Here is a 14,580-nt window from a genome sequence, read left to right as displayed (position 1 = left end):
TTTACCTTGAAGAGTATTAGAGCCCGGAACGGGTAGCAGGACGTGGTTTTCGGGGACGATTGGGGCCTTACGGCGTGCCCCGCGATCCATCGTGTGGGACTGGTGAATTTGGTGGGCCTGGCTCGCCGGGAAGTCGCCGTTCCGTGCTGTTTTACGTTGAAGAGTATTAGAGCCCGGAACGGGTAGTGGGACGTGGTTTTCGGGGACGATTGGGGCCTTACGGCGTGCCCCGCGATCCGTCGTGTGGGACTGGTGAATTTGGTGGGCCTGGCTGGCCGGGAAGTCGCCGTTTCGGGCTGTTTCACCTTGAAGAGTATTAGAGCCCGGAACGGGTAGGGGGATGTGGTTTTCGGGGACGATTGGGGCCTGACGGCATGCCCCGCGATCCGTCGTGTGGGACTAGTGAATTTGGTGGGACTGGCTGGCCGGGAAGTCGCCATTCCGGGCTGTTTTACCTTGAAGAGTATTAGAGCCCGGAACGGGTAGCGGGACGTGGTTTTCGGGGACGATTGGGGCCTTACGGCGTGCCCCGCGATCCGTCGTGTGGGACTGGTGAATTTGGTGGGCCTGACTCACCGGGAAGTCGCCGTTCCAAGCTGTTTTACCTTGAAGAGTATTAGAGACCGGAACGGGTAGCGGGACGTGGTTTTCGGGGACGATTGGGGCCTTACGGCGTGCCCCGCGATCCGTCGTGTGGGACTGGTGAATTTGGTGGGCCTGACTCACCGGGAAGTCACCGTTCCAGGCTGTTTTATGTTGAAGAGTATTAGAGCCCGGAACGGGTAGCGGGATGTGGTTTTCGGGGACGATTGGGGCCTTACGTTGTGCCCCGCGATGCGTCGTGTGGGACTGGTGAATTTGGTGGGCCTGACTCACCGGGAAGTCGCCGTTCCAAGCTGTTTTACCTTGAAGAGTATTAGAGCCCGGAACGGGTAGCGGGATGTGGTTTTCGGGGACGATTGGGGCCTTACGGCGTGCCCCGCGATCCATCGTGTGGGACTGGTAAATTTGGTGGGCCTGACTCACCGGGAAGTCGCCGTTCTGGGCTGTTTTACCTTGAAGAGTATTAGAGCCCGGAACGGGTAGTGGGACGTGGTTTTCGGGGACGATTGGGGCCTTACGGCGTGCCCCGCGATCCGTCGTGTGGGATTGGTGAATTTGGTGGGCCTGGCTGGCCGGGAAGTCGCCGTTCCGGGCTGTTTTACCTTGAAGAGTATTAGAGCCCAGAACGGGTAGCGGGACGTGGTTTTCGGGGACGATTGGGGCCTGACGGCATGCCCCGCGATCCGTCGTGTGGGACTGGTGAATTTGGTGGGACTGGCTGGCCGGGAAGTCGCCGTTACAAGCTGTTTTACCTTGAAGAGTATTAGAGCCCGGAACAGGTAGCGGGATGTGGTTTTCGGGGACGATTGGGGCCTTACGGCGTGCCCCGCGATCCGTCGTGTGGGACTGGTGAATTTGGTGGGCCTGACTCACCGGGAAGTCGCCGTTCCGGGCTGTTTTACCTTGAAGAGTATTAGAGCCCAGAACAGGTAGCGGGATGTGGTTTTCGGTGACGATTGGCACCTTACGGCCTGCCCCGCGATCCGTCGTGTGGGACTGGTGAATTTGGTGGGCCTGACTCACCGGGAAGTCGCCGTTCCGGGCTGTTTTACCTTGAAGAGTATTAGAGCCCGGAACGGGTAGCGGGACGTAGTTTTCGGGGACGATTGGGGCCTTACGGCGTGCCCCGCGATCCGTCGTGTGGGACTGGTGAATTTGGTGGGACTGGCTGGCCGGGAAGTCGCCGTTCCGGGCTGTTTTACCTTGAAGAGTATTAGAGACCGGAACGGGTAGTGCGACGTGGTTTTCGGGGACGATTGGGGCCTTACGGCATGCCCCGCGATCCGTCGTGTGGGACTGGTGAATTTGGTGGGCCTGACTCACCGGGAAGTTGCCGTTCCGGGCTGTTTTACCTTGAAGAGTATTAGAGCCCAGAACGGGTAGCGGGACGTGGTTTTCGGGGACGATTGGGGCCTTACGGCGTGCCCCGCGATCCATCGTGTGGGACTGGTGAATTTGGTGGGCCTGGCTCGCCGGGAAGTCGCCGTTCCGTGCTGTTTTACGTTGAAGAGTATTAGAGCCAGGAATGGGTAGCGGGACATGGTTTTTAGGGACGATTGGGGTCTTACGGTGTGCCCTGCGATCCATCGTGTGGGACTGGTGAATTTGGTGGGCCTGGCTCGCCGGGAAGTCGCCGTTCCGTGCTGTTTTACGTAGAAGAGTGTTAGAGCCCGGAACGGGTAGCGGGACATGGTTTTCAGGGACGATTGGGGCCTTACGGCGTGCCCCGCGATCCGTCGTGTGGGACTGGTGAATTTGGTGGGCCTGACTCACCGGGAAGTCGCCGTTCCAAGCTGTTTTACCTTGAAGAGTATTAGAGCCCGGAACGGGTAGCGGGATGTGGTTTTCGGGGACGATTGGGGCCTTACGGCGTGCCCCGCGATCCGTCGTGTGGGACTGGTGAATTTGGTGGGCCTGACTCACCGGGAAGTCGCCGTTCCGGGCTGTTTTACCTTGAAGAGTATTAGAGCCTGGAACAGTAGCGGGATGTGGTTTTCGGGGACGATTGGGGCCTTACGGCATGCCGCGCGATCCGTCGTGTGGGACTGGTGAATTTGGTGGGACTGGCTGGCCAGGAAGTTGCCGTTCCGGGCTGTTCTACGTTGAAGAGTATTAGAGCCCGGAACGGGTAGCGGGACGTGGTTTTCGGGGACGATTGCGGCCTTACGGCATGCCCCGCGATCCATCGTGTGGGACTGGTGAATTTGGTGGGCCTGACTCAATGGGAAGTCACCGTTCCCGGCTGTTTTACGTTGAAGAGGATTAGAGCCCGGAACGGGTAGCAGGACGTGATTTTCGGTGACGATTGGGGCCTTACTGCGTGCCCCGCGATCCGCCGTGTGGGACTGGTGAATTTGGTGGGCCTGGCTGGCCGGGAAGTCGCCGTTCCGGGCTGTTTTACGTTGAAGAGTATTAGAGCCCGGTACGGGTAGCGGGATGTGGTTTTCGGGGACGATTGGGGCCTTACGGCATGCCCCGCGATCCGTCGTGTGGGACTGGTGAATTTGGTGGGCCTGACTCACCGGGAAGTCGCCGTTCCAAGCTGTTTTACCTTGAAGAGTATTCGAGCCCGGAACGGGTAGCGGGATGTGGTTTTCGGGGACGATTGGGGCCTTACGGCGTGCCCTGCGATCCGTCGTGTGGGACTGGTGAATTTGGTGGGCCTGACTCACCGGGAAGTCGCCGTTCCGGGCTGTTTTACCTTGAAGAGTATTAGAGCCCGGAACGGGTAGCGGGACGTGGTTTTCGGGGACGATTGGGGCCTTACGCCGTGCCCCGCGATCCATCGTGTGGGACTGGTGAATTTGGTGGGCCTGGCTCGCCGGGAAGTCGCCGTTCCGGGCTGTTTTACGTTGAAGAGTATTAGAGCCCGGAACGGGTAGCGGGACGTGGTTTTCGGGGACGATTCGGGACTTACGGCGTGCCCCGCGATCCATCGTGTGGGACTGGTGAATTTGGTGGGCCTGACTCACTGGGAAGTCGCTGTTCCGGGCTGTTTTACCTTGAAGAGTATTAGAGCCCGGAACGGGTAGCGGGACGTGGTTTTCGGGGACGATTGGGGCCTTACGGCGTGCCCCGCAATCCGTCGTGTGGGACTGGTGAATTTGGTGGGCCTGACTCACCGGGAAGTCGCCGTTCCAAGCTGTTTTACCTTGAAGAGTATTAGAGCCCGGAACGGGTAGCAGGATGTGGTTTTCGTGGACGATTGGGGCCTTACGGCGTGCCCCACGATCCGTCGTGTGGGACTGGTGAATTTGGTGGGCCTGACTCACCGGGAAGTCGCCGTTCCAAGCTGTTTTACCTTGAAGAGTATTAGAGCCCGGAACAGGTACCGTGATGTGGTTTTCGGGGACGATTGGGGCCTTACGGCGTGCCCCGCGATCCGTCGTGTGGGACTGGTGAATTTGGTGGGCCTGACTCACCGGGAAGTCGCCGTTCCAAGCTGTTTTACCTTGAAGAGTATTAGAGCCCGGAACGGGTAGCAGGATGTGGTTTTCGTGGACGATTGGGGCCTTACGGCGTGCCCCACGATCCGTCGTGTGGGACTGGTGAATTTGGTGGGCCTGACTCACCGGGAAGTCGCCGTTCCGGGCTGTTTTACCTTGAAGAGTATTAGAGCCCGGAACGGGTAGCGGGACGTGGTTTTCGGGGACAATTGGGGCCTTACGGCGTGCCCCGCGATCCATCGTGTGGGACTGGTGAATTTGGTAGGTTAGGGTTAGGGTTAGGGTGAGGGTGAGGGTTAGGGTTAGGGTTAGGGTGAGGGTGAGGGTGAGGGTGAGGGTGAGGGTTAGGGTGAGGGTTAGGGTTAGGGTTAGGGTTAGGGTTAGGGTTAGGGTTAGGGTTAGGGTTAGGGTTAGGGTTAGGGTTAGGGTTAGGGTTAGGGTTAGGGTTAGGGTTAGGGTTAGGGTTAGGGTTAGGGTTAGGGTTAGGGTTAGGGTTAGGGTTAGGGTTAGGGTTAGGGTTAGGGTTAGGGTTAGGGTTAGGGTTAGGGTTAGGGTTAGGGTTAGGGTTAGGGTTAGGGTTAGGGTTAGGGTTAGGGTTAGGGTTAGGGTTAGGGTTAGGGTTAGGGTTAGGGTTAGGGTTAGGGTTAGGGTTAGGGTTAGGGTTAGGGTTAGGGTTAGGGTTAGGGTTAGGGTTAGGGTTAGGGTTAGGGTTAGGGTTAGGGTTAGGGTTAGGGTTAGGGTTAGGTATCAAATTTTTTTAGGTATCAAATTTTTTTTATTAGATATAAGCCATACTACAAAAAAGGTACTCAGCCATTACATATACGGCTGAAGACCAACAAACCCGAAACCAAAGGCAACAACAACATCATTAACTCCCCAAGGTACCCCCAAAAGTACTCAGCACAGGAACAGCATCCAAGTCCAAGTCCAAGTCCGGAAACCAGGATGTAAATTCCAAGAGCCAAAGTCCAGTCCAGAAGCCAAGATCCAGAGGCAGCAGTCCAAAGTCCAGAATCCGGAAGTTGATATTGAATATCCAAATCCAATAACAGTAAGAAATTCAAGAACAATAATAATAATAAAACCAACAACAAGTAATACAGAAATATATACAGAAATATATACAGGAAACACAGGAAATCCAGGAAATACAGGAAATCATATAATGTCCATACAAAGTCCAGGACACGAAGGTCAGAGTCCACAAACCAAAACCGAAAGTCCAAAAGAATGGGGCCAGAAGGCTTATAGGCCATAGTTCAAGTAATAGGTGGGGGGGTGTCCGTCATCCAGGGCCAAAGGCGGGCCCAACGCCCCGATGGCATCCGCCCCCGTTCATAGCCTGCTAATCGCCGTAGGGATGCCACGATGTAGCGTACCGTGCCCTCTGACCTGCTTTCTTTCTGCGTAATCCGTTCCCAATGGCGCGCCCCCCATAGGCCCTTCAGAACAGTGAGATTGACAAGGCGGAGGGTGGAGGGTGGAACCGGCCAACACTCTTGACCCCGGGCCCCCCTTGGCCGCTCGGGTTAGGGTTAGGGTTAGGGTTAGGGTTAGGGTTAGGGTTAGGGTTAGGGTTAGGGTTAGGGTTAGGGTTAGGGTTAGGGTTAGGGTTAGGGTTAGGGTTAGGGTTAGGGTTAGGGTTAGGGTTAGGGTTAGGGTTAGGGTTAGGGTTAGGGTTAGGGTTAGGGTTAGGGTTAGGGTTAGGGTTAGGGTTAGGGTTAGGGTTAGGGTTAGGGTTAGGGTTAGGGTTAGGGTTAGGGTTAGGGTTAGGGTTAGGGTTAGGGTTAGGGTTAGGGTTAGGGTTAGGGTTAGGGTTAGGGTTAGGGTTAGGGTTAGGGTTAGGGTTAGGGTTAGGGTTAGGGTTAGGGTTAGGGTTAGGGTTAGGGTTAGGGTTAGGGTTAGGGTTAGGGTTAGGGTTAGGGTTAGGGTTAGGGTTAGGGTTAGGGTTAGGGTTAGGGTTAGGGTTAGGGTTAGGGTTAGGGTTAGGGTTAGGGTTAGGGTTAGGGTTAGGGTTAGGGTTAGGGTTAGGGTTAGGGTTAGGGTTAGGGTTAGGGTTAGGGTTAGGGTTAGGGTTAGGGTTAGGGTTAGGGTTAGGGTTAGGGTTAGGGTTAGGGTTAGGGTTAGGGTTAGGGTTAGGGTTAGGGTTAGGGTTAGGGTTAGGGTTAGGGTTAGGGTTAGGGTTAGGGTTAGGGTTAGGGTTAGGGTTAGGGTTAGGGTTAGGGTTAGGGTTAGGGTTAGGGTTAGGGTTAGGGTTAGGGTTAGGGTTAGGGTTAGGGTTAGGGTTAGGGTTAGGGTTAGGGTTAGGGTTAGGGTTAGGGTTAGGGTTAGGGTTAGGGTTAGGGTTAGGGTTAGGGTTAGGGTTAGGGTTAGGGTTAGGGTTAGGGTTAGGGTTAGGGTTAGGGTTAGGGTTAGGGTTAGGGTTAGGGTTAGGGTTAGGGTTAGGGTTAGGGTTAGGGTTAGGGTTAGGGTTAGGGTTAGGGTTAGGGTTAGGGTTAGGGTTAGGGTTAGGGTTAGGGTTAGGGTTAGGGTTAGGGTTAGGGTTAGGGTTAGGGTTAGGGTTAGGGTTAGGGTTAGGGTTAGGGTTAGGGTTAGGGTTAGGGTTAGGGTTAGGGTTAGGGTTAGGGTTAGGGTTAGGGTTAGGGTTAGGGTTAGGGTTAGGGTTAGGGTTAGGGTTAGGGTTAGGGTTAGGGTTAGGGTTAGGGTTAGGGTTAGGGTTAGGGTTAGGGTTAGGGTTAGGGTTAGGGTTAGGGTTAGGGTTAGGGTTAGGGTTAGGGTTAGGGTTAGGGTTAGGGTTAGGGTTAGGGTTAGGGTTAGGGTTAGGGTTAGGGTTAGGGTTAGGGTTAGGGTTAGGGTTAGGGTTAGGGTTAGGGTTAGGGTTAGGGTTAGGGTTAGGGTTAGGGTTAGGGTTAGGGTTAGGGTTAGGGTTAGGGTTAGGGTTAGGGTTAGGGTTAGGGTTAGGGTTAGGGTTAGGGTTAGGGTTAGGGTTAGGGTTAGGGTTAGGGTTAGGGTTAGGGTTAGGGTTAGGGTTAGGGTTAGGGTTAGGGTTAGGGTTAGGGTTAGGGTTAGGGTTAGGGTTAGGGTTAGGGTTAGGGTTAGGGTTAGGGTTAGGGTTAGGGTTAGGGTTAGGGTTAGGGTTAGGGTTAGGGTTAGGGTTAGGGTTAGGGTTAGGGTTAGGGTTAGGGTTAGGGTTAGGGTTAGGGTTAGGGTTAGGGTTAGGGTTAGGGTTAGGGTTAGGGTTAGGGTTAGGGTTAGGGTTAGGGTTAGGGTTAGGGTTAGGGTTAGGGTTAGGGTTAGGGTTAGGGTTAGGGTTAGGGTTAGGGTTAGGGTTAGGGTTAGGGTTAGGGTTAGGGTTAGGGTTAGGGTTAGGGTTAGGGTTAGGGTTAGGGTTAGGGTTAGGGTTAGGGTTAGGGTTAGGGTTAGGGTTAGGGTTAGGGTTAGGGTTAGGGTTAGGGTTAGGGTTAGGGTTAGGGTTAGGGTTAGGGTTAGGGTTAGGGTTAGGGTTAGGGTTAGGGTTAGGGTTAGGGTTAGGGTTAGGGTTAGGGTTAGGGTTAGGGTTAGGGTTAGGGTTAGGGTTAGGGTTAGGGTTAGGGTTAGGGTTAGGGTTAGGGTTAGGGTTAGGGTTAGGGTTAGGGTTAGGGTTAGGGTTAGGGTTAGGGTTAGGGTTAGGGTTAGGGTTAGGGTTAGGGTTAGGGTTAGGGTTAGGGTTAGGGTTAGGGTTAGGGTTAGGGTTAGGGTTAGGGTTAGGGTTAGGGTTAGGGTTAGGGTTAGGGTTAGGGTTAGGGTTAGGGTTAGGGTTAGGGTTAGGGTTAGGGTTAGGGTTAGGGTTAGGGTTAGGGTTAGGGTTAGGGTTAGGGTTAGGGTTAGGGTTAGGGTTAGGGTTAGGGTTAGGGTTAGGGTTAGGGTTAGGGTTAGGGTTAGGGTTAGGGTTAGGGTTAGGGTTAGGGTTAGGGTTAGGGTTAGGGTTAGGGTTAGGGTTAGGGTTAGGGTTAGGGTTAGGGTTAGGGTTAGGGTTAGGGTTAGGGTTAGGGTTAGGGTTAGGGTTAGGGTTAGGGTTAGGGTTAGGGTTAGGGTTAGGGTTAGGGTTAGGGTTAGGGTTAGGGTTAGGGTTAGGGTTAGGGTTAGGGTTAGGGTTAGGGTTAGGGTTAGGGTTAGGGTTAGGGTTAGGGTTAGGGTTAGGGTTAGGGTTAGGGTTAGGGTTAGGGTTAGGGTTAGGGTTAGGGTTAGGGTTAGGGTTAGGGTTAGGGTTAGGGTTAGGGTTAGGGTTAGGGTTAGGGTTAGGGTTAGGGTTAGGGTTAGGGTTAGGGTTAGGGTTAGGGTTAGGGTTAGGGTTAGGGTTAGGGTTAGGGTTAGGGTTAGGGTTAGGGTTAGGGTTAGGGTTAGGGTTAGGGTTAGGGTTAGGGTTAGGGTTAGGGTTAGGGTTAGGGTTAGGGTTAGGGTTAGGGTTAGGGTTAGGGTTAGGGTTAGGGTTAGGGTTAGGGTTAGGGTTAGGGTTAGGGTTAGGGTTAGGGTTAGGGTTAGGGTTAGGGTTAGGGTTAGGGTTAGGGTTAGGGTTAGGGTTAGGGTTAGGGTTAGGGTTAGGGTTAGGGTTAGGGTTAGGGTTAGGGTTAGGGTTAGGGTTAGGGTTAGGGTTAGGGTTAGGGTTAGGGTTAGGGTTAGGGTTAGGGTTAGGGTTAGGGTTAGGGTTAGGGTTAGGGTTAGGGTTAGGGTTAGGGTTAGGGTTAGGGTTAGGGTTAGGGTTAGGGTTAGGGTTAGGGTTAGGGTTAGGGTTAGGGTTAGGGTTAGGGTTAGGGTTAGGGTTAGGGTTAGGGTTAGGGTTAGGGTTAGGGTTAGGGTTAGGGTTAGGGTTAGGGTTAGGGTTAGGGTTAGGGTTAGGGTTAGGGTTAGGGTTAGGGTTAGGGTTAGGGTTAGGGTTAGGGTTAGGGTTAGGGTTAGGGTTAGGGTTAGGGTTAGGGTTAGGGTTAGGGTTAGGGTTAGGGTTAGGGTTAGGGTTAGGGTTAGGGTTAGGGTTAGGGTTAGGGTTAGGGTTAGGGTTAGGGTTAGGGTTAGGGTTAGGGTTAGGGTTAGGGTTAGGGTTAGGGTTAGGGTTAGGGTTAGGGTTAGGGTTAGGGTTAGGGTTAGGGTTAGGGTTAGGGTTAGGGTTAGGGTTAGGGTTAGGGTTAGGGTTAGGGTTAGGGTTAGGGTTAGGGTTAGGGTTAGGGTTAGGGTTAGGGTTAGGGTTAGGGTTAGGGTTAGGGTTAGGGTTAGGGTTAGGGTTAGGGTTAGGGTTAGGGTTAGGGTTAGGGTTAGGGTTAGGGTTAGGGTTAGGGTTAGGGTTAGGGTTAGGGTTAGGGTTAGGGTTAGGGTTAGGGTTAGGGTTAGGGTTAGGGTTAGGGTTAGGGTTAGGGTTAGGGTTAGGGTTAGGGTTAGGGTTAGGGTTAGGGTTAGGGTTAGGGTTAGGGTTAGGGTTAGGGTTAGGGTTAGGGTTAGGGTTAGGGTTAGGGTTAGGGTTAGGGTTAGGGTTAGGGTTAGGGTTAGGGTTAGGGTTAGGGTTAGGGTTAGGGTTAGGGTTAGGGTTAGGGTTAGGGTTAGGGTTAGGGTTAGGGTTAGGGTTAGGGTTAGGGTTAGGGTTAGGGTTAGGGTTAGGGTTAGGGTTAGGGTTAGGGTTAGGGTTAGGGTTAGGGTTAGGGTTAGGGTTAGGGTTAGGGTTAGGGTTAGGGTTAGGGTTAGGGTTAGGGTTAGGGTTAGGGTTAGGGTTAGGGTTAGGGTTAGGGTTAGGGTTAGGGTTAGGGTTAGGGTTAGGGTTAGGGTTAGGGTTAGGGTTAGGGTTAGGGTTAGGGTTAGGGTTAGGGTTAGGGTTAGGGTTAGGGTTAGGGTTAGGGTTAGGGTTAGGGTTAGGGTTAGGGTTAGGGTTAGGGTTAGGGTTAGGGTTAGGGTTAGGGTTAGGGTTAGGGTTAGGGTTAGGGTTAGGGTTAGGGTTAGGGTTAGGGTTAGGGTTAGGGTTAGGGTTAGGGTTAGGGTTAGGGTTAGGGTTAGGGTTAGGGTTAGGGTTAGGGTTAGGGTTAGGGTTAGGGTTAGGGTTAGGGTTAGGGTTAGGGTTAGGGTTAGGGTTAGGGTTAGGGTTAGGGTTAGGGTTAGGGTTAGGGTTAGGGTTAGGGTTAGGGTTAGGGTTAGGGTTAGGGTTAGGGTTAGGGTTAGGGTTAGGGTTAGGGTTAGGGTTAGGGTTAGGGTTAGGGTTAGGGTTAGGGTTAGGGTTAGGGTTAGGGTTAGGGTTAGGGTTAGGGTTAGGGTTAGGGTTAGGGTTAGGGTTAGGGTTAGGGTTAGGGTTAGGGTTAGGGTTAGGGTTAGGGTTAGGGTTAGGGTTAGGGTTAGGGTTAGGGTTAGGGTTAGGGTTAGGGTTAGGGTTAGGGTTAGGGTTAGGGTTAGGGTTAGGGTTAGGGTTAGGGTTAGGGTTAGGGTTAGGGTTAGGGTTAGGGTTAGGGTTAGGGTTAGGGTTAGGGTTAGGGTTAGGGTTAGGGTTAGGGTTAGGGTTAGGGTTAGGGTTAGGGTTAGGGTTAGGGTTAGGGTTAGGGTTAGGGTTAGGGTTAGGGTTAGGGTTAGGGTTAGGGTTAGGGTTAGGGTTAGGGTTAGGGTTAGGGTTAGGGTTAGGGTTAGGGTTAGGGTTAGGGTTAGGGTTAGGGTTAGGGTTAGGGTTAGGGTTAGGGTTAGGGTTAGGGTTAGGGTTAGGGTTAGGGTTAGGGTTAGGGTTAGGGTTAGGGTTAGGGTTAGGGTTAGGGTTAGGGTTAGGGTTAGGGTTAGGGTTAGGGTTAGGGTTAGGGTTAGGGTTAGGGTTAGGGTTAGGGTTAGGGTTAGGGTTAGGGTTAGGGTTAGGGTTAGGGTTAGGGTTAGGGTTAGGGTTAGGGTTAGGGTTAGGGTTAGGGTTAGGGTTAGGGTTAGGGTTAGGGTTAGGGTTAGGGTTAGGGTTAGGGTTAGGGTTAGGGTTAGGGTTAGGGTTAGGGTTAGGGTTAGGGTTAGGGTTAGGGTTAGGGTTAGGGTTAGGGTTAGGGTTAGGGTTAGGGTTAGGGTTAGGGTTAGGGTTAGGGTTAGGGTTAGGGTTAGGGTTAGGGTTAGGGTTAGGGTTAGGGTTAGGGTTAGGGTTAGGGTTAGGGTTAGGGTTAGGGTTAGGGTTAGGGTTAGGGTTAGGGTTAGGGTTAGGGTTAGGGTTAGGGTTAGGGTTAGGGTTAGGGTTAGGGTTAGGGTTAGGGTTAGGGTTAGGGTTAGGGTTAGGGTTAGGGTTAGGGTTAGGGTTAGGGTTAGGGTTAGGGTTAGGGTTAGGGTTAGGGTTAGGGTTAGGGTTAGGGTTAGGGTTAGGGTTAGGGTTAGGGTTAGGGTTAGGGTTAGGGTTAGGGTTAGGGTTAGGGTTAGGGTTAGGGTTAGGGTTAGGGTTAGGGTTAGGGTTAGGGTTAGGGTTAGGGTTAGGGTTAGGGTTAGGGTTAGGGTTAGGGTTAGGGTTAGGGTTAGGGTTAGGGTTAGGGTTAGGGTTAGGGTTAGGGTTAGGGTTAGGGTTAGGGTTAGGGTTAGGGTTAGGGTTAGGGTTAGGGTTAGGGTTAGGGTTAGGGTTAGGGTTAGGGTTAGGGTTAGGGTTAGGGTTAGGGTTAGGGTTAGGGTTAGGGTTAGGGTTAGGGTTAGGGTTAGGGTTAGGGTTAGGGTTAGGGTTAGGGTTAGGGTTAGGGTTAGGGTTAGGGTTAGGGTTAGGGTTAGGGTTAGGGTTAGGGTTAGGGTTAGGGTTAGGGTTAGGGTTAGGGTTAGGGTTAGGGTTAGGGTTAGGGTTAGGGTTAGGGTTAGGGTTAGGGTTAGGGTTAGGGTTAGGGTTAGGGTTAGGGTTAGGGTTAGGGTTAGGGTTAGGGTTAGGGTTAGGGTTAGGGTTAGGGTTAGGGTTAGGGTTAGGGTTAGGGTTAGGGTTAGGGTTAGGGTTAGGGTTAGGGTTAGGGTTAGGGTTAGGGTTAGGGTTAGGGTTAGGGTTAGGGTTAGGGTTAGGGTTAGGGTTAGGGTTAGGGTTAGGGTTAGGGTTAGGGTTAGGGTTAGGGTTAGGGTTAGGGTTAGGGTTAGGGTTAGGGTTAGGGTTAGGGTTAGGGTTAGGGTTAGGGTTAGGGTTAGGGTTAGGGTTAGGGTTAGGGTTAGGGTTAGGGTTAGGGTTAGGGTTAGGGTTAGGGTTAGGGTTAGGGTTAGGGTTAGGGTTAGGGTTAGGGTTAGGGTTAGGGTTAGGGTTAGGGTTAGGGTTAGGGTTAGGGTTAGGGTTAGGGTTAGGGTTAGGGTTAGGGTTAGGGTTAGGGTTAGGGTTAGGGTTAGGGTTAGGGTTAGGGTTAGGGTTAGGGTTAGGGTTAGGGTTAGGGTTAGGGTTAGGGTTAGGGTTAGGGTTAGGGTTAGGGTTAGGGTTAGGGTTAGGGTTAGGGTTAGGGTTAGGGTTAGGGTTAGGGTTAGGGTTAGGTTAGGGTTAGGGTTAGGGTTAGGGTTAGGGTTAGGGTTAGGGTTAGGGTTAGGGTTAGGGTTAGGGTTAGGGTTAGGTTAGGGTTAGGGTTAGGGTTAGGGTTAGGGTTAGGGTTAGGGTTAGGGTTAGGGTTAGGGTTAGGGTTAGGGTTAGGGTTAGGGTTAGGGTTAGGGTTAGGGTTAGGGTTAGGGTTAGGGTTAGGGTTAGGGTTAGGGTTAGGGTTAGGGTTAGGGTTAGGGTTAGGGTTAGGGTTAGGGTTAGGGTTAGGGTTAGGGTTAGGGTTAGGGTTAGGGTTAGGGTTAGGGTTAGGGTTAGGGTTAGGGTTAGGGTTAGGGTTAGGGTTAGGGTTAGGGTTAGGGTTAGGGTTAGGGTTAGGGTTAGGGTTAGGGTTAGGGTTAGGGTTAGGGTTAGGGTTAGGGTTAGGGTTAGGGTTAGGGTTAGGGTTAGGGTTAGGGTTAGGGTTAGGGTTAGGGTTAGGGTTAGGGTTAGGGTTAGGGTTAGGGTTAGGGTTAGGGTTAGGGTTAGGGTTAGGGTTAGGGTTAGGGTTAGGGTTAGGGTTAGGGTTAGGGTTAGGTTAGGGTTAGGGTTAGGGTTAGGGTTAGGGTTAGGGTTAGGGTTAGGGTTAGGGTTAGGGTTAGGGTTAGGGTTAGGGTTAGGGTTAGGGTTAGGTTAGGGTTAGGGTTAGGGTTAGGGTTAGGGTTAGGGTTAGGGTTAGGGTTAGGGTTAGGGTTAGGGTTAGGGTTAGGGTTAGGGTTAGGGTTAGGGTTAGGGTTAGGGTTAGGGTTAGGGTTAGGGTTAGGGTTAGGGTTAGGGTTAGGGTTAGGGTTAGGGTTAGGGTTAGGGTTAGGGTTAGGGTTAGGGTTAGGGTTAGGGTTAGGGTTAGGGTTAGGGTTAGGGTTAGGGTTAGGGTTAGGGTTAGGGTTAGGGTTAGGGTTAGGGTTAGGGTTAGGGTTAGGGTTAGGGTTAGGGTTAGGGTTAGGGTTAGGGTTAGGGTTAGGGTTAGGGTTAGGGTTAGGGTTAGGGTTAGGGTTAGGGTTAGGGTTAGGGTTAGGGTTAGGTTAGGGTTAGGGTTAGGGTTAGGGTTAGGGTTAGGGTTAGGGTTAGGGTTAGGGTTAGGGTTAGGGTTAGGGTTAGGGTTAGGGTTAGGGTTAGGGTTAGGGTTAGGGTTAGGGTTAGGGTTAGGGTTAGGGTTAGGGTTAGGGTTAGGGTTAGGGTTAGGGTTAGGGTTAGGGTTAGGGTTAGGGTTAGGGTTAGGGTTAGGGTTAGGGTTAGGGTTAGGGTTAGGGTTAGGGTTAGGGTTAGGGTTAGGGTTAGGGTTAGGGTTAGGGTTAGGGTTAGGGTTAGGGTTAGGGTTAGGGTTAGGGTTAGGGTTAGGGTTAGGGTTAGGTTAGGGTTAGGGTTAGGGTTAGGGTTAGGGTTAGGGTTAGGGTTAGGGTTAGGGTTAGGGTTTAGGGTTAGGGTTAGGGTTAGGTTAGGGTTAGGGTTAGGGTTAGGGTTAGGGTTAGGGTTAGGGTTAGGGTTAGGTTAGGGTTAGGGTTAGGGTTAGGGTTAGGGTTAGGGTTAGGGTTAGGGTTAGGGTTAGGGTTAGGGTTAGGGTTAGGGTTAGGGTTAGGGTTAGGGTTAGGGTTAGGGTTAGGGTTAGGGTTAGGGTTAGGGTAGGGTTAGGGTTAGGTGGGTTAGGGTTAGGGTTAGGGTTAGGGTTAGGGTTAGGGTTAGGGTTAGGGTTAGGGTTAGGGTTAGGGTTAGGTTAGGGTTAGGGTTAGGGTTAGGGTTAGGGTTAGGGTTAGGGTTAGGGTTAGGGTTAGGGTTAGGGTTAGGGTTAGGGTTAGGGTTAGGTTAGGGTTAGGGTTAGGGTTAGGGTTAGGGTTAGGTTAGGGTTAGGGTTAGGGTTAGGGTTAGGGTTAGGGTTAGGGTTAGGGTTAGGGTTAGGGTTAGGGTTAGGGTTAGGGTTAGGGTTAGGGTTAGGGTTAGGGTTAGGGTTAGGGTTAGGGTTAGGGTTAGGGTTAGGGTTAGGGTTAGGGTTAGGGTTAGGGTTAGGGTTAGGGTTAGGGTTAGGGTTAGGGTTAGGGTTAGGGTTAGGGT

The sequence above is a fragment of the Rhineura floridana genome, chromosome 2 (genome assembly GCF_030035675.1).
Source record: "Rhineura floridana isolate rRhiFlo1 chromosome 2, rRhiFlo1.hap2, whole genome shotgun sequence".
Lineage (NCBI taxonomy): Eukaryota > Metazoa > Chordata > Lepidosauria > Squamata > Rhineuridae > Rhineura > Rhineura floridana.
This window is presented reverse-complemented; position numbering follows the sequence as displayed.